General features: G+C 45.0%; 1 pseudogene; it reads right to left on the reverse strand.

Annotated features, from left to right (window-relative positions):
• Positions 1 to 7,993: 7,993 nt before the first annotated feature.
• LOC143387934 (nucleoside diphosphate kinase 6 pseudogene) lies at positions 7,994 to 8,572 on the reverse strand (annotated as a pseudogene).
• Between the last annotated feature and the right edge of the window lie 5,939 nt (positions 8,573 to 14,511).

Below are 14,511 nucleotides of genomic sequence, written 5' to 3' on the forward strand. Positions count from 1 at the left end.
CAGACACACTTAGCAAAAGAAGCAAAATAGTTGGATGTGGCCCCTGGACTATGGATTACCCCTCCCCCAGGAAAACACACTACCACCAAGGCAAATGCAGCTGCCCTTGTGTCTTCCCAAAGCCTAGGTCATTGTGTGAAAACAACCAGCAGCTTGAGAAGAGTGAGTGGGTGCTGTGTGCATGGTCACTTATGACTGAGCTGGAGAAGTATTATAGAGACGCCTGGAAGAGAGTGTTCCTAAGTAGGAATGAAGTATCCCACAACTGTAATACTCCCATGTGTTCCAAAATACAAAGAAGTAGAAGAGCATAACAGGATGTTTGGAATTGCAAACCATAGATGTATATATAGACATTGATGACCATTTTTCCACTTTTTTGTTTATTTTGAGCTTTGAAATCTTGGGGAGGGTGAGGGTATGGCTCGGTGGTAGAACACTGGCCTAGCATGGGTGAAGTCATGGGTTCAGGTCCACGGTTCAGTACCACAACAATAAATAAAAATTAGAAATGGAAAAGGAAAGCCCAGGATCTGGCACCTTACTTAGCAGTGGCTCAAGCAGAGTGGCCACTCCTTGCTGTGTCTGGGTTTCTTTAACTGTCAAGCACTCATGGGATGACACACCAGTGTAAGTGTTGAAAAACGGTGCCTGGCACGTGTACCACAAGGCGTGTGCTTTTGTCGCAACTGGGATCAGAGCAATGTCACCCCTGGTGGTGGAGAGAAGCCCTTGTTCACTGCCCATCACCCAGCTGGCTCCAGAGGGTATCAGGAAGTGTCCACTGTCCCTTCCCTCCCACAGCCTGGCTCCATGCTGTCCACACCTCTACTCTCAGGACTTCTCACTCTGCCCCAGGGGCTGCCATGGCTGGAGACCTGAAGAGTGAGCACCCCTGAGAACCAGCTCTTTTTTTAAAAGGGAGGTTTGGGGGCTGGGGTTGTATATCAGTGGTAGAGTGCTTGCTTCCCATGCTTAAGGCCCTGGGTTCTGTCCCCAGGACTACATAAAAATAAGCAAAAAAATAAAGATATTGTGTCCATCTACAACTAAAAAAAATACTTAAGAAATAAGAGGAAGGTTTGGTTTCCAGGTTTGACCCTTCAACAGGGTTGTTCATTTCCTCCTAGTTATTTTGTTTTTGTAAGCAGACACCAACACATAAACAATGTCTTAGTCAAGACTATAGTGTTTCAAGTGCTGGCTTAGAAATGTACAGTTGAAATGCAAAGATAAGTCTCCTTAATACCTTAATGACATCCAGCTTCTTCAAGAGCCCTAAAGACATCATCATCCCATATTCAGGTTCCTGGGTACCTCTGCGATGGGGGAAAGGATATTCTATCCTACTGCTAAGATTTATTTCTCAACCTGAAGACGAAGGTACATGCTGCTAAAATAAAATTTTCAGAAAATGTAAAATTACATACAAAAATACCATTTCCAGAGGTGTGTGCAGTGGTGCACACCTGTTGTGCCACTGCTTGGGATGCTTGTGCAGGTTCAAAGCTAGAATCTAAGAGTTCAAGACCACATGAGAGCACATAAGACCCATTCACAGGGAAAAAGAAAAAGGAAATCAGAAGAGAAAGAGAAACTGAGTCTCATATAGGATATGAAGGATTCAGGCAGGTGTTACAACCAGCTCACCTGAAAAGCTAAAGGGGCTCAGATTTAAGTGGAATAAGGGAAGTTGAGATGAACTGCAAATGGAGACCAAACTGGGGTTTGCACACTGGAGAGGAAGCTGATTATGTCTGCTAGACAATGCCGGCAGCACACACACCCCCACTGCAGACAGTCACAAACATGCCCATATCTCAGAGCAGGCAGAGGGAGCCTGGGGCTCCAACTCTTCCCTTGTTATCCTACACTCTTGAATGAGCCCAGAAAACACCAACCCTCAAAAGGAACCACCACACCCAGCCTGACTAGCAGCAAGACACTGGGAGGAGGGAATCACAGGGCTGACTGGGCTCTCTTGAGATGTACAATCACAATCCCAACTGGACCTCCGAAGCTGCTAGCCAGTGCTGACTCAATCCCCGGTACATAATTCCCCTTTCTGCAATATTACTCTTCTTTCTTCAGGTCTCCCAAAGTAATAGAGGTGCATAAGCATTCCCTCCCTCATGGGAGCTTTCTGGGAATCAGCCCTAACTGTAAACACACAAAATTACAAGACATTTTTTAAATATTTGTTTTTTAGCTATAGGTGGACACAACATCTTTATTTTCATTTATATGTGGACTGAGGATTTATATGTGGTACTGAGGTACAAACCCAGTATCTCACACATGGTAGGTAAGTACTCTACCTATGAGCCACAACCCAGCCCCACAAGACCTTAGTTGTCTTTTGTTTCTGGTTATAGAATAAGGCAGCACTTCATGCCATAAAAAAGAAAGAGCTGAGCAAGGCAGGGTGGTTTTATAAAAATAAAAGCATCGAGGAGAGTGAAATTGGTCATTTCAAACTCTTTTCTCTTTTTGTTCTTTTAAGATACACATGACAGGAGACTGTACTTTGACGTATTACATATACATGGATCATAACTCCGCATTTTGTAGAACCACAGAATGGGAGGCTACTCTCAAAGCCAGTTTTCTTACTCTGGTTCAGGCACTCTGGTTCTCTGGTTCTGGTTGTGCTTCAAGCACACAACTGAGGTGGAGCAACTCTGCTCTGGTCTGATCATTTGGCATTTCCAGTCCCAACATGTCCTTGATGGCCTCGTGATCACAGGTTTGGAGAGCTTCCATGATTCTAGCTGAAGAAAGACAACTTCCTGACAGGACATGGCTCCATGTGGATATTTCATACTTTTTCAGAGAACACAGTGTACCAGGCAGATGACTGTGACTATCAGAGGATCATACCATGAGTTTAAAATACAGCCATTAGCCAGGGTCTCCCTGAGCGAAATCAAAGAATGAGCCCAATGAGGCTCAAGGCATTTCAACCAAGTCACTGGCTCAACAACTTCTGGCACCTGAGGCTACACAATACCCAGAGGTATTATTCCATGTGCCACAAGGAGTCCCAGCAACTGTCCAGGCTCCTCCCTTTTTGGCCAGTAAGGAGCAATTCTGTTATCTAGTATCCTATCACTGGGTTCCATTAAAACAAGGAGAGAGACTAACCCGTCTAGGAGGCTGTCTATTGAAGGGTCCTCCTCACCACTGGAACACAGTGGCAGAAGGGCTGTTGTGAAAGCTAGCCACCAGCTAGACTAACCGATCGCTTATGTTATGTCAAGCTTTTTTGACATCACAGGTCCACCCTCTGTCAAGTGACCCAAAGGAGCCACTGGATGTGAAAAGCTAATGACAGCATCTTCCTGCCAAGCGAAAGATGTAGGCATAAGCAAGGAGAGATGAAGAGGCTCACATAGGGTAGTCTTCTCTGGCCATCTTGGGGAAAGCTGTGCACAGCCTCGTGTCATCAGTCTCCAGCATGGTCTGCAGTCTCAATGTCTCTGCTCAAGGGGGCATCAGGGGTTTGTGGAGCTCTCTGTGTGGTTCGCACACCCACCATGAGACGTGTCCCTGTGCTCCATGTTGCATTGGCCAGCTTCAGCTCCTTGGCCTTCTGGAACAGGGAAGCTCTTCTTAGAGACTCTGTGGGGGAAATCTGTACTGGATGAACCCCAAGAATTCAGGATCCAGTCCAGTCAACAGGCAGATAACAGACTCAAACCCAGTGAGCAGAGCTAGGGTCTCATGACAGGTAGCCTTTCTCTAAACATCCTCCAGGCTAAGTTGCTTACCAAATAAATACAGCTTCATTAAACATGTCCTTATTCCTTCCATAATGCAGCAAGAATAGAGGTGTGACTACCACATTTAGTCTTTAAATTTTCTTTGTTGGAACTTCTGAATGAATCGCAGATTTGTTGTTTTCAAAAGTCTCTCAAGGAGGTAAATAGGGAGCCTACATCATGGGAACAAATTTTTACTCCTCACACTTCAGATAGAGCCCTAATATCCAGAATATACAAAGAACTCAAAAAATTAAACAATAAGAAAACAAATAACCCAATCAACAAATGGGCCAAAGACCTGAACAGACACTTCTCAGAGGAGGACATACAATCAATCAACAAGTACATGAAAAAATGCTCACCATCTCTAGCAGTCAGAGAAATGCAAATCAAAACCACCCTAAGATACCATCTCACTCCAGTAAGATTGGCAGCCATTAGGAAGTCGAACAATAACAAGTGCTGGCGAGGATGTGGGGAAAAGGGTACTCTTGTACATTGCTGGTGGGACTGCAAAATGGTGAGGCCAATATGGAAAGCAGTATGGAGATTCCTGGGAAAGCTGGGAATGGAACCACCATTTGACCCAGCTATTGCCCTTCTCGGACTATTCCCTGAAGACCTCAAAAGAGCGTACTACAGGGATACTGCCACATCGATGTTCATAGCAGCACAATTCACAATAGCTAGACTGTGGAACCAACCCCGATGCCCCTCAATAGATGAATGGATAAAAAAAATGTGGCATTTATACACAATGGAGTACTACGCAGCACTAAGAAATGACAAAATCATGGAATTTGCAGGGAAATGGATGGCACTAGAGCAGATTATGCTAAGTGAAGCTAGCCAATCCCTAAAAAACAAATGCCAAATGTCTTCTTTGATATAATGAGAGCAACCAAGAACAGAGCAGGGAGGAAGAGCAGGAGGAAAAGATTAACATTAAGCAGAGTCATGAAGTGGGAGGGAAAGGGAGAGAAAAGGGAAATTGCTTGGAAATGAAAGGAGACCCTCATTGTTATGCAAAATTACATATAAGAGTTTGTGAGGGGAATGGGAAAAAAATAAGAAGAGAAATGAATTACAGTAGATGGGGTAGAGAGAGAAGATGGGAGGGGAGGGGAGGGGGGATAGTAGAGGATAGGAAAGGTAGCAGAATACAACAGTTACTATTATGGTATTATGTAAAAATGTGGATGTGTAACCGATGTGATTCTGAAATCTTTGTAATGTTTTGAATAAAAAAAAAAAAAAGAAAATCAAAATAAAAAAGTCTCTCAAGGCTAGGAAGCCATAACAAAATTCCAAGTATATCCATTACAAATGCACCATTTTTATTAATGTTATGCAAACAACTACATTTCAATTAAAAGAATAGTCAAAAACAGTTTCCAAAGCTGGGAGGGAAGAAGTAGCAAGAAAACGTATTTACTTTTCATTCACAAAAGTACAGCCAACATAGTTCATAGGCTATATACAATCTGCCCTTTATAAAATTCAAAATTTTTAGTTTCATCAGAACTACCATCATAATCTAATTTTAGGAAATTTTCATCCCCCCCAAACAAACAATCATACCCCACACCCATCAGCAATCACTCCCAGGTCCCTTATCCCCCCAACCCCCACCCCACCCCCTGGGGAGACCACACATCTATTTCTGTCTCTGTAGATTTGCCTGTTTATGTAAATGAAATCATCATATATTAAGTGATTCTTGTGTCTGGCTTCTTTTACAAAACAATTTTTTTCCTAAGCTATCCCACATGTATTAAGATGTTTCTAACCAGGTATGGTAGTGACAAAAATAAAGACAATTTTAAGAGTTTATTATTTAAAGTTCCCAAGAAGAAAGGACACACCCACATGGGGAGGGAAGTATAAGGGTCATTCTGGAGCCTCAAAGAGGAAAATATGGCCTTTGTTGTGAGTTCTGCTGAAAGGAATGTGTGAGGCAGGTATGCAAGTTTGGATGCTTTGATTTGATTTGATTTGATGCTTTGCACAGTTTCAGTGAGCTGTGGGATACAGAGGATTATCAAGTTGTCCAGTACCTGGCTCTGGTGTGACTGAGGGCAGAACTCTCACTTAGTGTGTAAGAGTATGTTAAAGAAGATATATAGGGGTATGAGCTCTGGATTGGTTAAAACATCAAAAATGTGCTCATGGAAAAATATTTGCAATCTCTAGGAATTAGCAAACTCTACGAGGGGCTGCCTAACCAAGCCCCCAAGGTGGCAAAACATCTTAAAATACAGAAAAATTAAAACGTGATTAACACACCACATTGGCCCTGGCCTATAGCTCAGTGGAAGATCTCATACTGAGCCTGCTCGAGAGCCCTAGGTTAAATCTATAACCCCTAACTTCTCCGCAAAAACCTAGCATATTTTAGCATACATTAGTACTTCTTTATATTGCTAAATATCTCAGTGTATGGATATATCACAATGTTTTAGCTACCATTTGGTGGACATTTGAGTCCTAATTTGGGGTTATTATGAATAATGCTGCAATTGTTAACAAGGAAAACCTAAATAAATTCTCCACTTTCACTTGCTCTTAATTGAAGTAAAAATCACTAATTTTGGAGGGCGCACAGCTGGGCAACACATTATCAGATTTCCACTAGTATGTCCCTCTGTGATGTGTGGGTTACGAATATAACAGCTACTACATTACCCAGTGGGTAACTGTGCTAAAAAACTGCACCTCTTCAGAAGAACAAGAACGGGATGCACAGGTCTGGCATCTCCACCTTCGTATTGAGTCTATCTCCTTTGCTACTTAATCTTTGGGTCAGATTCTATTCAACTCTGCATGTTGACATGTTGATCAATTGAAAAACATTTTGTCCAAAACTTTAATACAGGGTTAAGTGGACCCAGCCTTGCTTACTTTCTCTCCTCAACTGAAGGCTTAAGACACCTACCAGATGTCACAGTGGGAAATACCAGAGCATGAAAGGATTGAAAAGAAGTGGCCCATCAATTTCCCGGATATTCTCTACCTATTCAAAGACATGCATGTCCTTCCCTTCACTAGCCTGTCCCTCTCACTTATTATTCCTGGTCTATGTCTCTAACCCCTCAATGTCCATGCAGTTCAGAAGCTGATTTTGAACAAAGCTCTCGCTCTCTTCCTTTCTGTGGCCACTGGATAAAGCTTTGCTTCCTTCCCAATACTGGTCTCTCAGGACACTGGTTTTTCCATGGAAGAAGGCTTCAAACCTGGGTTCAATAATCCTACCTGCATTCACAAAAAAGATTTTATGTGAACATATATTCATTTCTATTGGACATACTAAATGAGTGGAAATACATTATTTTATCACAACTCTATGCCTAACTATTTGAGAGGCTGTGAGTGGCTTCATTATAAATTGCCACCAGTGGCCAGGCATGGTGGTACATGCCTGTATCTCAGCAGCTTGGCAGACTGAGGCAGGAGGATGGTGAGTTCAAAGCCAGCCTCAGCAAAAGCAAGGCACTAAGCAATTCAGTGAGACCCTGTTTGTAACTAAAATACAAAATAGGGCTGGGGATGTGGATCAGTGGTCGACTGCCACTGAGTTCAATCCCCAGTACCCCAAAAAATAAAAATCCCCACCAGCAATAGATGAACGTTCCAATTAGTCCATATCATCAATAGCACTTCTAATGTCTATGCAGTATATCACTGCCATTGTGATTTGCTTTTCCCCAATGACTAATGATATTGACCATAATATCATGTATTGATATCATGTATTGACCATTTAGATATCTTTTCTAGAGAAATGCTAATTCAAGTCTATCCATATTTAAATTGGGTTATCTATTTTATTATTGAGTTGCTTATTAAGAGTTCTCTATAGGGATTTATTTATTTATTTATTTATTTGAGAATTCACAACACTGACTTCTATTAAGGAAGAAAAGCTAAATACTGTTTATATAGTCACTGTATTTTCCAGGCAGGTCAATTGGGCAAGCTCTTCCTTGAAGAGAGATGAATACTTCTCAGTCAAAAAAAAAGAATCACTTTTTTCTTTTTTAAACAAACCATGAACATTCTAGGGAAGAGCTAGATAGCTAGATTCTGGAGGCTCTGCAGTGAGGACCTAGGCCCTCTAGCAAGTAGTGATGCCAAGTAGAAATAACACCATGAGCCCAGGCTTCCCTGGTCCCATGAGAATGTTCTGGACCAGAGATCTAGGAGAAAAGTCTGGGCATTGCTACCAATCCTCATCGTTTGATGGGCCCTCTTTGGGCTGGTCCTGGGCCTCCTGTTCCAGCTGCACAGTGGATGCCTCCCTCTGTAGCACACAGGACCACAGCACAACTGGGGCTCTTCCTCCTCATACCAGTACTTTCACTGAAGTCAGGAAAGAAGGCTGCAATCTTTCTGCTGGCTGAAACCACAGAGTCTGAGCCATGGGTGGTGTTGGGCGTGTCTGAGATGCCAAAACTCCTATGAATTGAATCTGGGGACATGTGGCATGCTCAAAACACTCTGGTGGGTCCCATCAGTGTCCTCCAAAGCTGGATGGCATCCTTGTGAGCAAGGATATAAGCTCGGATTGGCCCACCAGCCATGAACTCCACCAATCGCTGATAGAAAAAACGCTCTTCATGTTCTTTGTAAAACTTCTGGCAATCTTCCTTTCTCCACAGTAGTTCTCTCATTCGTACAATAAGGAACTTGTTGCTCAGAATCTGCTGATGAACAGCCCCCAGAATCAATGGGTGAGCAACTGCATCAGGCTTGATTAGGGCTAGAGTAAGCTGCAGAGCCTTAGGGCTTTGCAAAATTGAGGTCATCTTACTCCCAGCCAGGTCGACGTTCACCTGATCCTCCAGCTGCAAAACTAAGCCTCTATAGGGTTTTAAAACATGAAAAGTTCAAGAAGTATAGTAATTAAGAAAAAAACTACTCCAAAACACTTTGGACTCATTAGAAAGTTCATTCTTACATATGTTTAAAGGGAAGGCAGGTAATGAGGCTCCTGCCAACTCAGCAGGTGCCTGGATATATCCCAGGACCCACAAGGAATGCAGAATCCGGGCCCTTTCTCAGGGCCTGAGTCCACCTACATTGAACACATTCCCCAGGTGGTTAGTGTGAGAAATAAAGACTGAGCATGCTGGCCCAGGCAGGTGTGTGGTCTACACACAGGTGGTCAAGGACCCTACGCGCGCAAGGGAGCTCTGCAGCCCCCCACACAGAGCCCCCAAGGTTGAGCACACTGCTGTAGCCTCAAGTGTTGCCCTGTCCAGTCCACAGTACGGGACAGAGGGATACCCCACCCTCACAGGCAGCTTTCTCTTAGATGAGGCAAAAACGGGATCTCAGATCCTCAGAGGGATCTCACATCACTACCACTCAAATGCCCTTGGTTCCAGACAAATCACATGACCATAGCCAACAACAGAAGGCTAGGAAATGTCACCCAGAGTGGGCAGGCACACACACCAAAAACACCAGTGGCTCTGGGTGAAGGAACACATGCTCACGCTCCCCTAGGGAGGCCACCAGGAGTCCCTGCCAGTTGCCAGCAGCAACTCAGAGTCAGACTCTCTAGGGCAGGCCCACTCACCAGGCCTTCTCATCAGGATGTAGCTCCTGGCAGTTCAGAGCCCATAAGGGATTCCACAAGGTACAGCCCTGCCACCCACACTCTGGCTGCAATAATGGAACCAGAACAGAGACAGCCAATCCCTGTGGGAAAGAAGGAAAGCCACTGTGCAGAAGCCACCAAGGGGCCCTAGTGATAGAAAAACTCTTTGGGGCAGACACTGGGAGGATAGCCTGCCCTGACAGTGGGGCAGGCTTCCTGACTCACCTCCAGTTCTGCACCACGAGAAGCTCTGTGGTTCCTTGTTATCCTCCATGGCCACAGCTGAAGTTGGTGAGGCTCCCGGTGTTCCTAAGGATACAGGTCCTTCAGAACTTTGCTGGTTTTGCACAACAGGTATCCCCCACTAAGGCCACACCTATTTTGGAAACTGCTTCCGTAAGTGCCAGACACCAACCATAGGCCTGCTTCCTGTATTTGGGTTAGGAAGGTAAAGCATTACTCATCGGCTCCCTGCCGTTCCAAGAATGCAAGTAGAAAAACACCAACAACTCTGCTGGAAGGGATGATCTCTTATGTCAGACAAAAAAATTGCTTCACTCAGCTCCTCCTCACACTCTCCCCCTGGAACGACACCTGCACCTGCTCTGCTTCCTACCTGTAGTTGTGGCAGGTCTTGCATTGGGGGGAACCCACCTTACAGCACTAGGCAAAATCAAAGGCTAGAACGTGCTGTGAAGACAGGTTTGGGCAGGTGCACCATCACTGCTGCTGGGCTCTTGGGCTCAGCCACATCCGGGATACTTGGTGCCTCCAGTGGCCCCAGCTGTGCTTCTCAGGGCACCCACCAGATGTTCTGTCTACTCCATGTGAACTGTCACATAAGACTAAGGAAACAGGGTTCCATTAGTGTTCGTGAAAACAAGTATCCTTGACTTCCAAAGGAGCACCAGCTTATGTAGGAAAGAAGTCATGCCTTTTGTGTGGACAAGATACTAAACTCCAAGAGAACTTCTGCAATGACTGAACTGGGGTCCTGCCCCAGGGGATATGCTCCAGGTTAATTCCGTGTGGCAGTGACTACCCCAGACATTGATAAACCCAGCCTAATTCCCTCTTAAGATTGGGAGCCGGGCTGGGGTTGTGCTTCAGCAGTACAGCGCTCACCTGGCACGTGTGAGGCCCTGGGTTCGATCCTCAGCACCACATAAAAATAAATAAAATAAAGGTATTTTATTAAAAAAAAAAAGATTGGGAGCCATCTCATCACAAAAGCATAAAAAGTTAATTTGGAATTTATTATAAATTACTGCAATTTCTAAACTTGCCTGCCCATGCTTTGAACTCACCAACGTCTCCATTCAGCCCATGTATTCTTAACAAGCTAGTGGCTTTCGTCAGGACAGAGTGAACACAGTTCAGATGATGGTTCTGCGTACCCACTACCAAGCCCTAGACCCAGAAGGAGAATCCTACCAAGATGTAGGGCCTGCCCGAATGAACCTCCAACTGAGGGAATCATGATTGGTCCCCAAGTTTCCAGACAAAGAGGGGAATGAGAAACTGATGTGACTCCATTTTGGATAAACCAACCTCTACCTTAGAGAAGCGTCTGTCCAAGGGGAGGTGACCCTTGTTTTTGGAAAACCCACAGAGCGTTCCTAGGCATGTGGCTACCCTGCTGAGTTATTTGTCTGTTAATAACAGAAAAGGCCTGTGGTGCCAGATGTCCCTGACTCAGCCCTTGCAATCCCTCACGCCCTATCCACCTCTTGAACTAACCAATCACCCTTACCCAACTTGTTCCTGCTAATGAATGTGCTAATTAATGTTAAGAGATCATGCAGTTTAAAGAAGAGTCCTTGTGTTTTAGGAGTTCATGGCAAATATGGAGAAATTAAGATGGCTTTGATTTTAAAACCAATCTGTGGGGTGCGGGTGAGGGAGTCGAGAGAGGTACTTACAACAAGACTGTGGATGTGTTAATAACTGCTGAAGGCAGGGTGGCAGAAGGGGACAGTGTGGGAGAGATGGCACCGACTAACCCCAACCACCACAATGGTGCTGCTCAAAAAATCCCTAATCAGAGGCCTTGCCACTTGTGAGCCAGCTCAGCTAGAAGAGTATTTTCTTTGATTAAAAGGTCTCAGTACAAGGGTTGCACCAAGGTAAGTAGACAACCCCTAGAGAAGGTCTCAAGCCAAAAACTGATAAGAGGGTGAAAGTCTAAAAATGTGACCTTCACTTCCTACAGTTGTGAGGGAGGCAGGAAGGGAGTGTCCAGCTGTCCTGACTGCCCAGTCCCCAGTCCATTTGATATATAATTCTCAAAAAAGTGGTGTAGGCAGCGAGCTAGCAAAAATAATAGACTGTTCTTAAATCTCCATACTAATGATGCTAAAAAATGAACCATTCATCAGAGAACTCTCTTCCAGCCCAAAGCACCCACTTCTGTCCTTCTCCCCCTTGTGGCCCTCACTTGTATTCCTTCAGTGGACTCCAAGCCTGCCTTTGGGGAACCCTCTGACCTTGAAGAATTTGAGATCCCAGGGAAAAAGAAAGAAAGTGGGAGGGCAATGAGCCCCTCAGAGAAAGGAATATCACCAGGTTGTTAGCTGTTGCTCTGGTGCTTTCAGGCACAACCACTTGTACTTTTGAATGACTTGGCAAAGTGGAGTGGTTCTGTTTGTCTTTATTTCCTTATAGAAAAACTTCCAAGGATCCAGCCCCAATTCACCTCTTCACTCTGACTTGCTCTTTTCAGGTGACCTGGAGTAAACTTTACACAACATTCAATTCTCCACCCATAGCATTCCTTCTGCTATTTATCTTAAATTTGAAATGTGTGACCTTGAACTGAGCCTGCTCAGGAATGTGGCCACCTTGACCAGAGGAGACTTTCCTAAATGAATATGTATAAATTTCCTCCAGAAAAGACCCTTGCAGTGGGGCTCCGGGTACAGGACGAGGCAAAGGAAGGTGGCATCTGACCTGTAGATTGGGAGAAAGTTGGGAGAGTGGTAGGAAAGTGTCCCCAGGGCTGGGTGGGGTTACCCTTTAATAGGCCACAAGAAGAGCTGGGGAAATTCACTAACCAGGGGGCTGGATGTGGACACCAACTTCTGCATGTGTCCAGTGCTTACCAGGTGTGCCACTTTGTGAGCAGTTCATGTGGATTCTCAGTCCGCCAGTGAGGCCAGGAGGTGACAGTTAACAGAGGGGGACGCAGGTTTCAAATGCATAAGCAGCACAAAGAAACCACTGAGTGCAGCTGCCCTGGGCTCTGGAGTGTGCCTCTCGCACCTCATCCCTATTGGGTTCCTGATGAGGAACACAGCAGCCAGGGTGCAAGCAAGCCCTGTGACCAGGATACACCAGCGTGTCAAAAGGGCGCCATCTGGTGGCCATCATGGTGGGCCTTAAAGGCTGTAATCCAGAAGTTTGGGGGGTTTTTGAACCAGGGATTAAACCCATGGGGCACTTAACCACTGAAACACATCCCTTTTTATTCATTTTTATTTTGAGACAGGGTTTCCCTCAGTTGCTTAGGGCCTCACTTAGTTGCTGAGGCTGGCCTGGAACTTGTGATGCTCCTGCCTCAGCCTCCTGAGTGGCTGGAATTACAGGCATGTACCACTGCAACTGGCTCAGAAGATTTTTTTTTAAAAATTACTTAGCATTTAAGATATACAAGCGAGGCTGGGGGCATAGTTCATTAGTAAAGCCCTTGGCTTAGCCTGAGTGAGGCCCTGAGTTCTATCCTTAGCGCTAAAAAATAAAGAAGAAACACAAGAAGACCAACAACACTGATAAATTAATTTAAGAGCTTTAAAGTTTATTCAATTAAATTAAGTCTTGCATATATTTAAAACCAAATAATAAAGGGTACATATAGTGAAATGTTAGCCTTCCTATGCCCCATAGTTTTCTACCACAGGAGCAGCTCTGAGCAGGATGTCTCCTTGCCAGCATGTCCACGTCCTAACCCCTGGGACCTGTGAGTAGAAGACTTCATGTGGCTAAAGGGCCTTTTCAGATGCGATTACAGTTAAGGATCTTTTTTTTTTTTTTTTTTTTTTTTTTTGCTGCGGGTACTGGGGATTGAACTCAGGGCCACTCAACCACTGAACCACATCCCCAGCCCTATTTTGTATTTTATTTAGAGACAAGGTCTCACTGAGTTGCTTAGCTCCTTGCTGTTGCTGAGGCTGGGAGATCCTCCCGCCTCAGCCTCCCAAGCCATTGGGATTACAGACTTGAGCCACAGCACCTGGCACAGTTAAGGATCTTGAGATGGGAAGATTATCCTGGATTGTCAGGCGGGGCCACTGCAGTGACGAGAAACTTAGAGTTGCACCTTCCCAAGACTGTAGTGGAAGGAGGGAAGAGGAGGTGGAGGAGGGAGGAGGGTTGGAGGGGGAGGACAGGAGAGGGAGAGCAGGGGCATTGAAAATGGGGGCAGCCAAGGAGTGGGGGTGGCAAGGCTGACTTTCCCAGAGCCTCCACAAAGACCCAGGGCCCTGAGACATGTGTGGGGCTTCCTACTTTAAGACAATGATTACATGTCATGAGTCCCCACATTTGTGATCATTTGTTATGGGCAGCTACCAAAAGAAATGAATATTCACCCACCTCCTGGTCGTGCTCATTAACACCTCTCCAAGCCTCTTCCCCTCCACCATGCAGCACTGGGAGCTGTCGCATTCTGGGGATTGAACTCAGGGGTGCCCCAACAGAGCTAGATCCCCAACCCCTGGGATTTTTTTTTTAAATTTTGACACAGGGTCTTGCTGCATTGCTTCGAACTTGTGAGTCACGGGATTGTAGGTGTGTGCCACTGCGCCTTTCTCCGTCCTTCAAGTGGCTGTACGGCTCCTGTCACGCAGGCATTTACTGTTCTTTTTTTTAATATTTTTATCTTTTAGTTGTAGTTGGACACAATACCTTCATTTTATTTATTTATATGTGGTTCTGAGGATCGAACCCAGGGCCTCGCACATGCTAGGCGAGCACTTTGCCACTGAGCCACAACCCCAGCCCCTATTTGGCTGTTCTTGAAGGATGGTTTGAGAATTCTTCTGTCTGATTGAGCTTCATGTAAATAAGTCATAATTAAGTCTAATGCTGTACTTTCAGACTATTCTCATCTCATGGTCCACAGACATGCTAGTGTTTACATAGCAACTA

This window comes from Callospermophilus lateralis, unplaced genomic scaffold (genome assembly GCF_048772815.1).
Source record: "Callospermophilus lateralis isolate mCalLat2 unplaced genomic scaffold, mCalLat2.hap1 Scaffold_89, whole genome shotgun sequence".
NCBI classification, from domain to species: Eukaryota; Metazoa; Chordata; class Mammalia; order Rodentia; family Sciuridae; genus Callospermophilus; species Callospermophilus lateralis.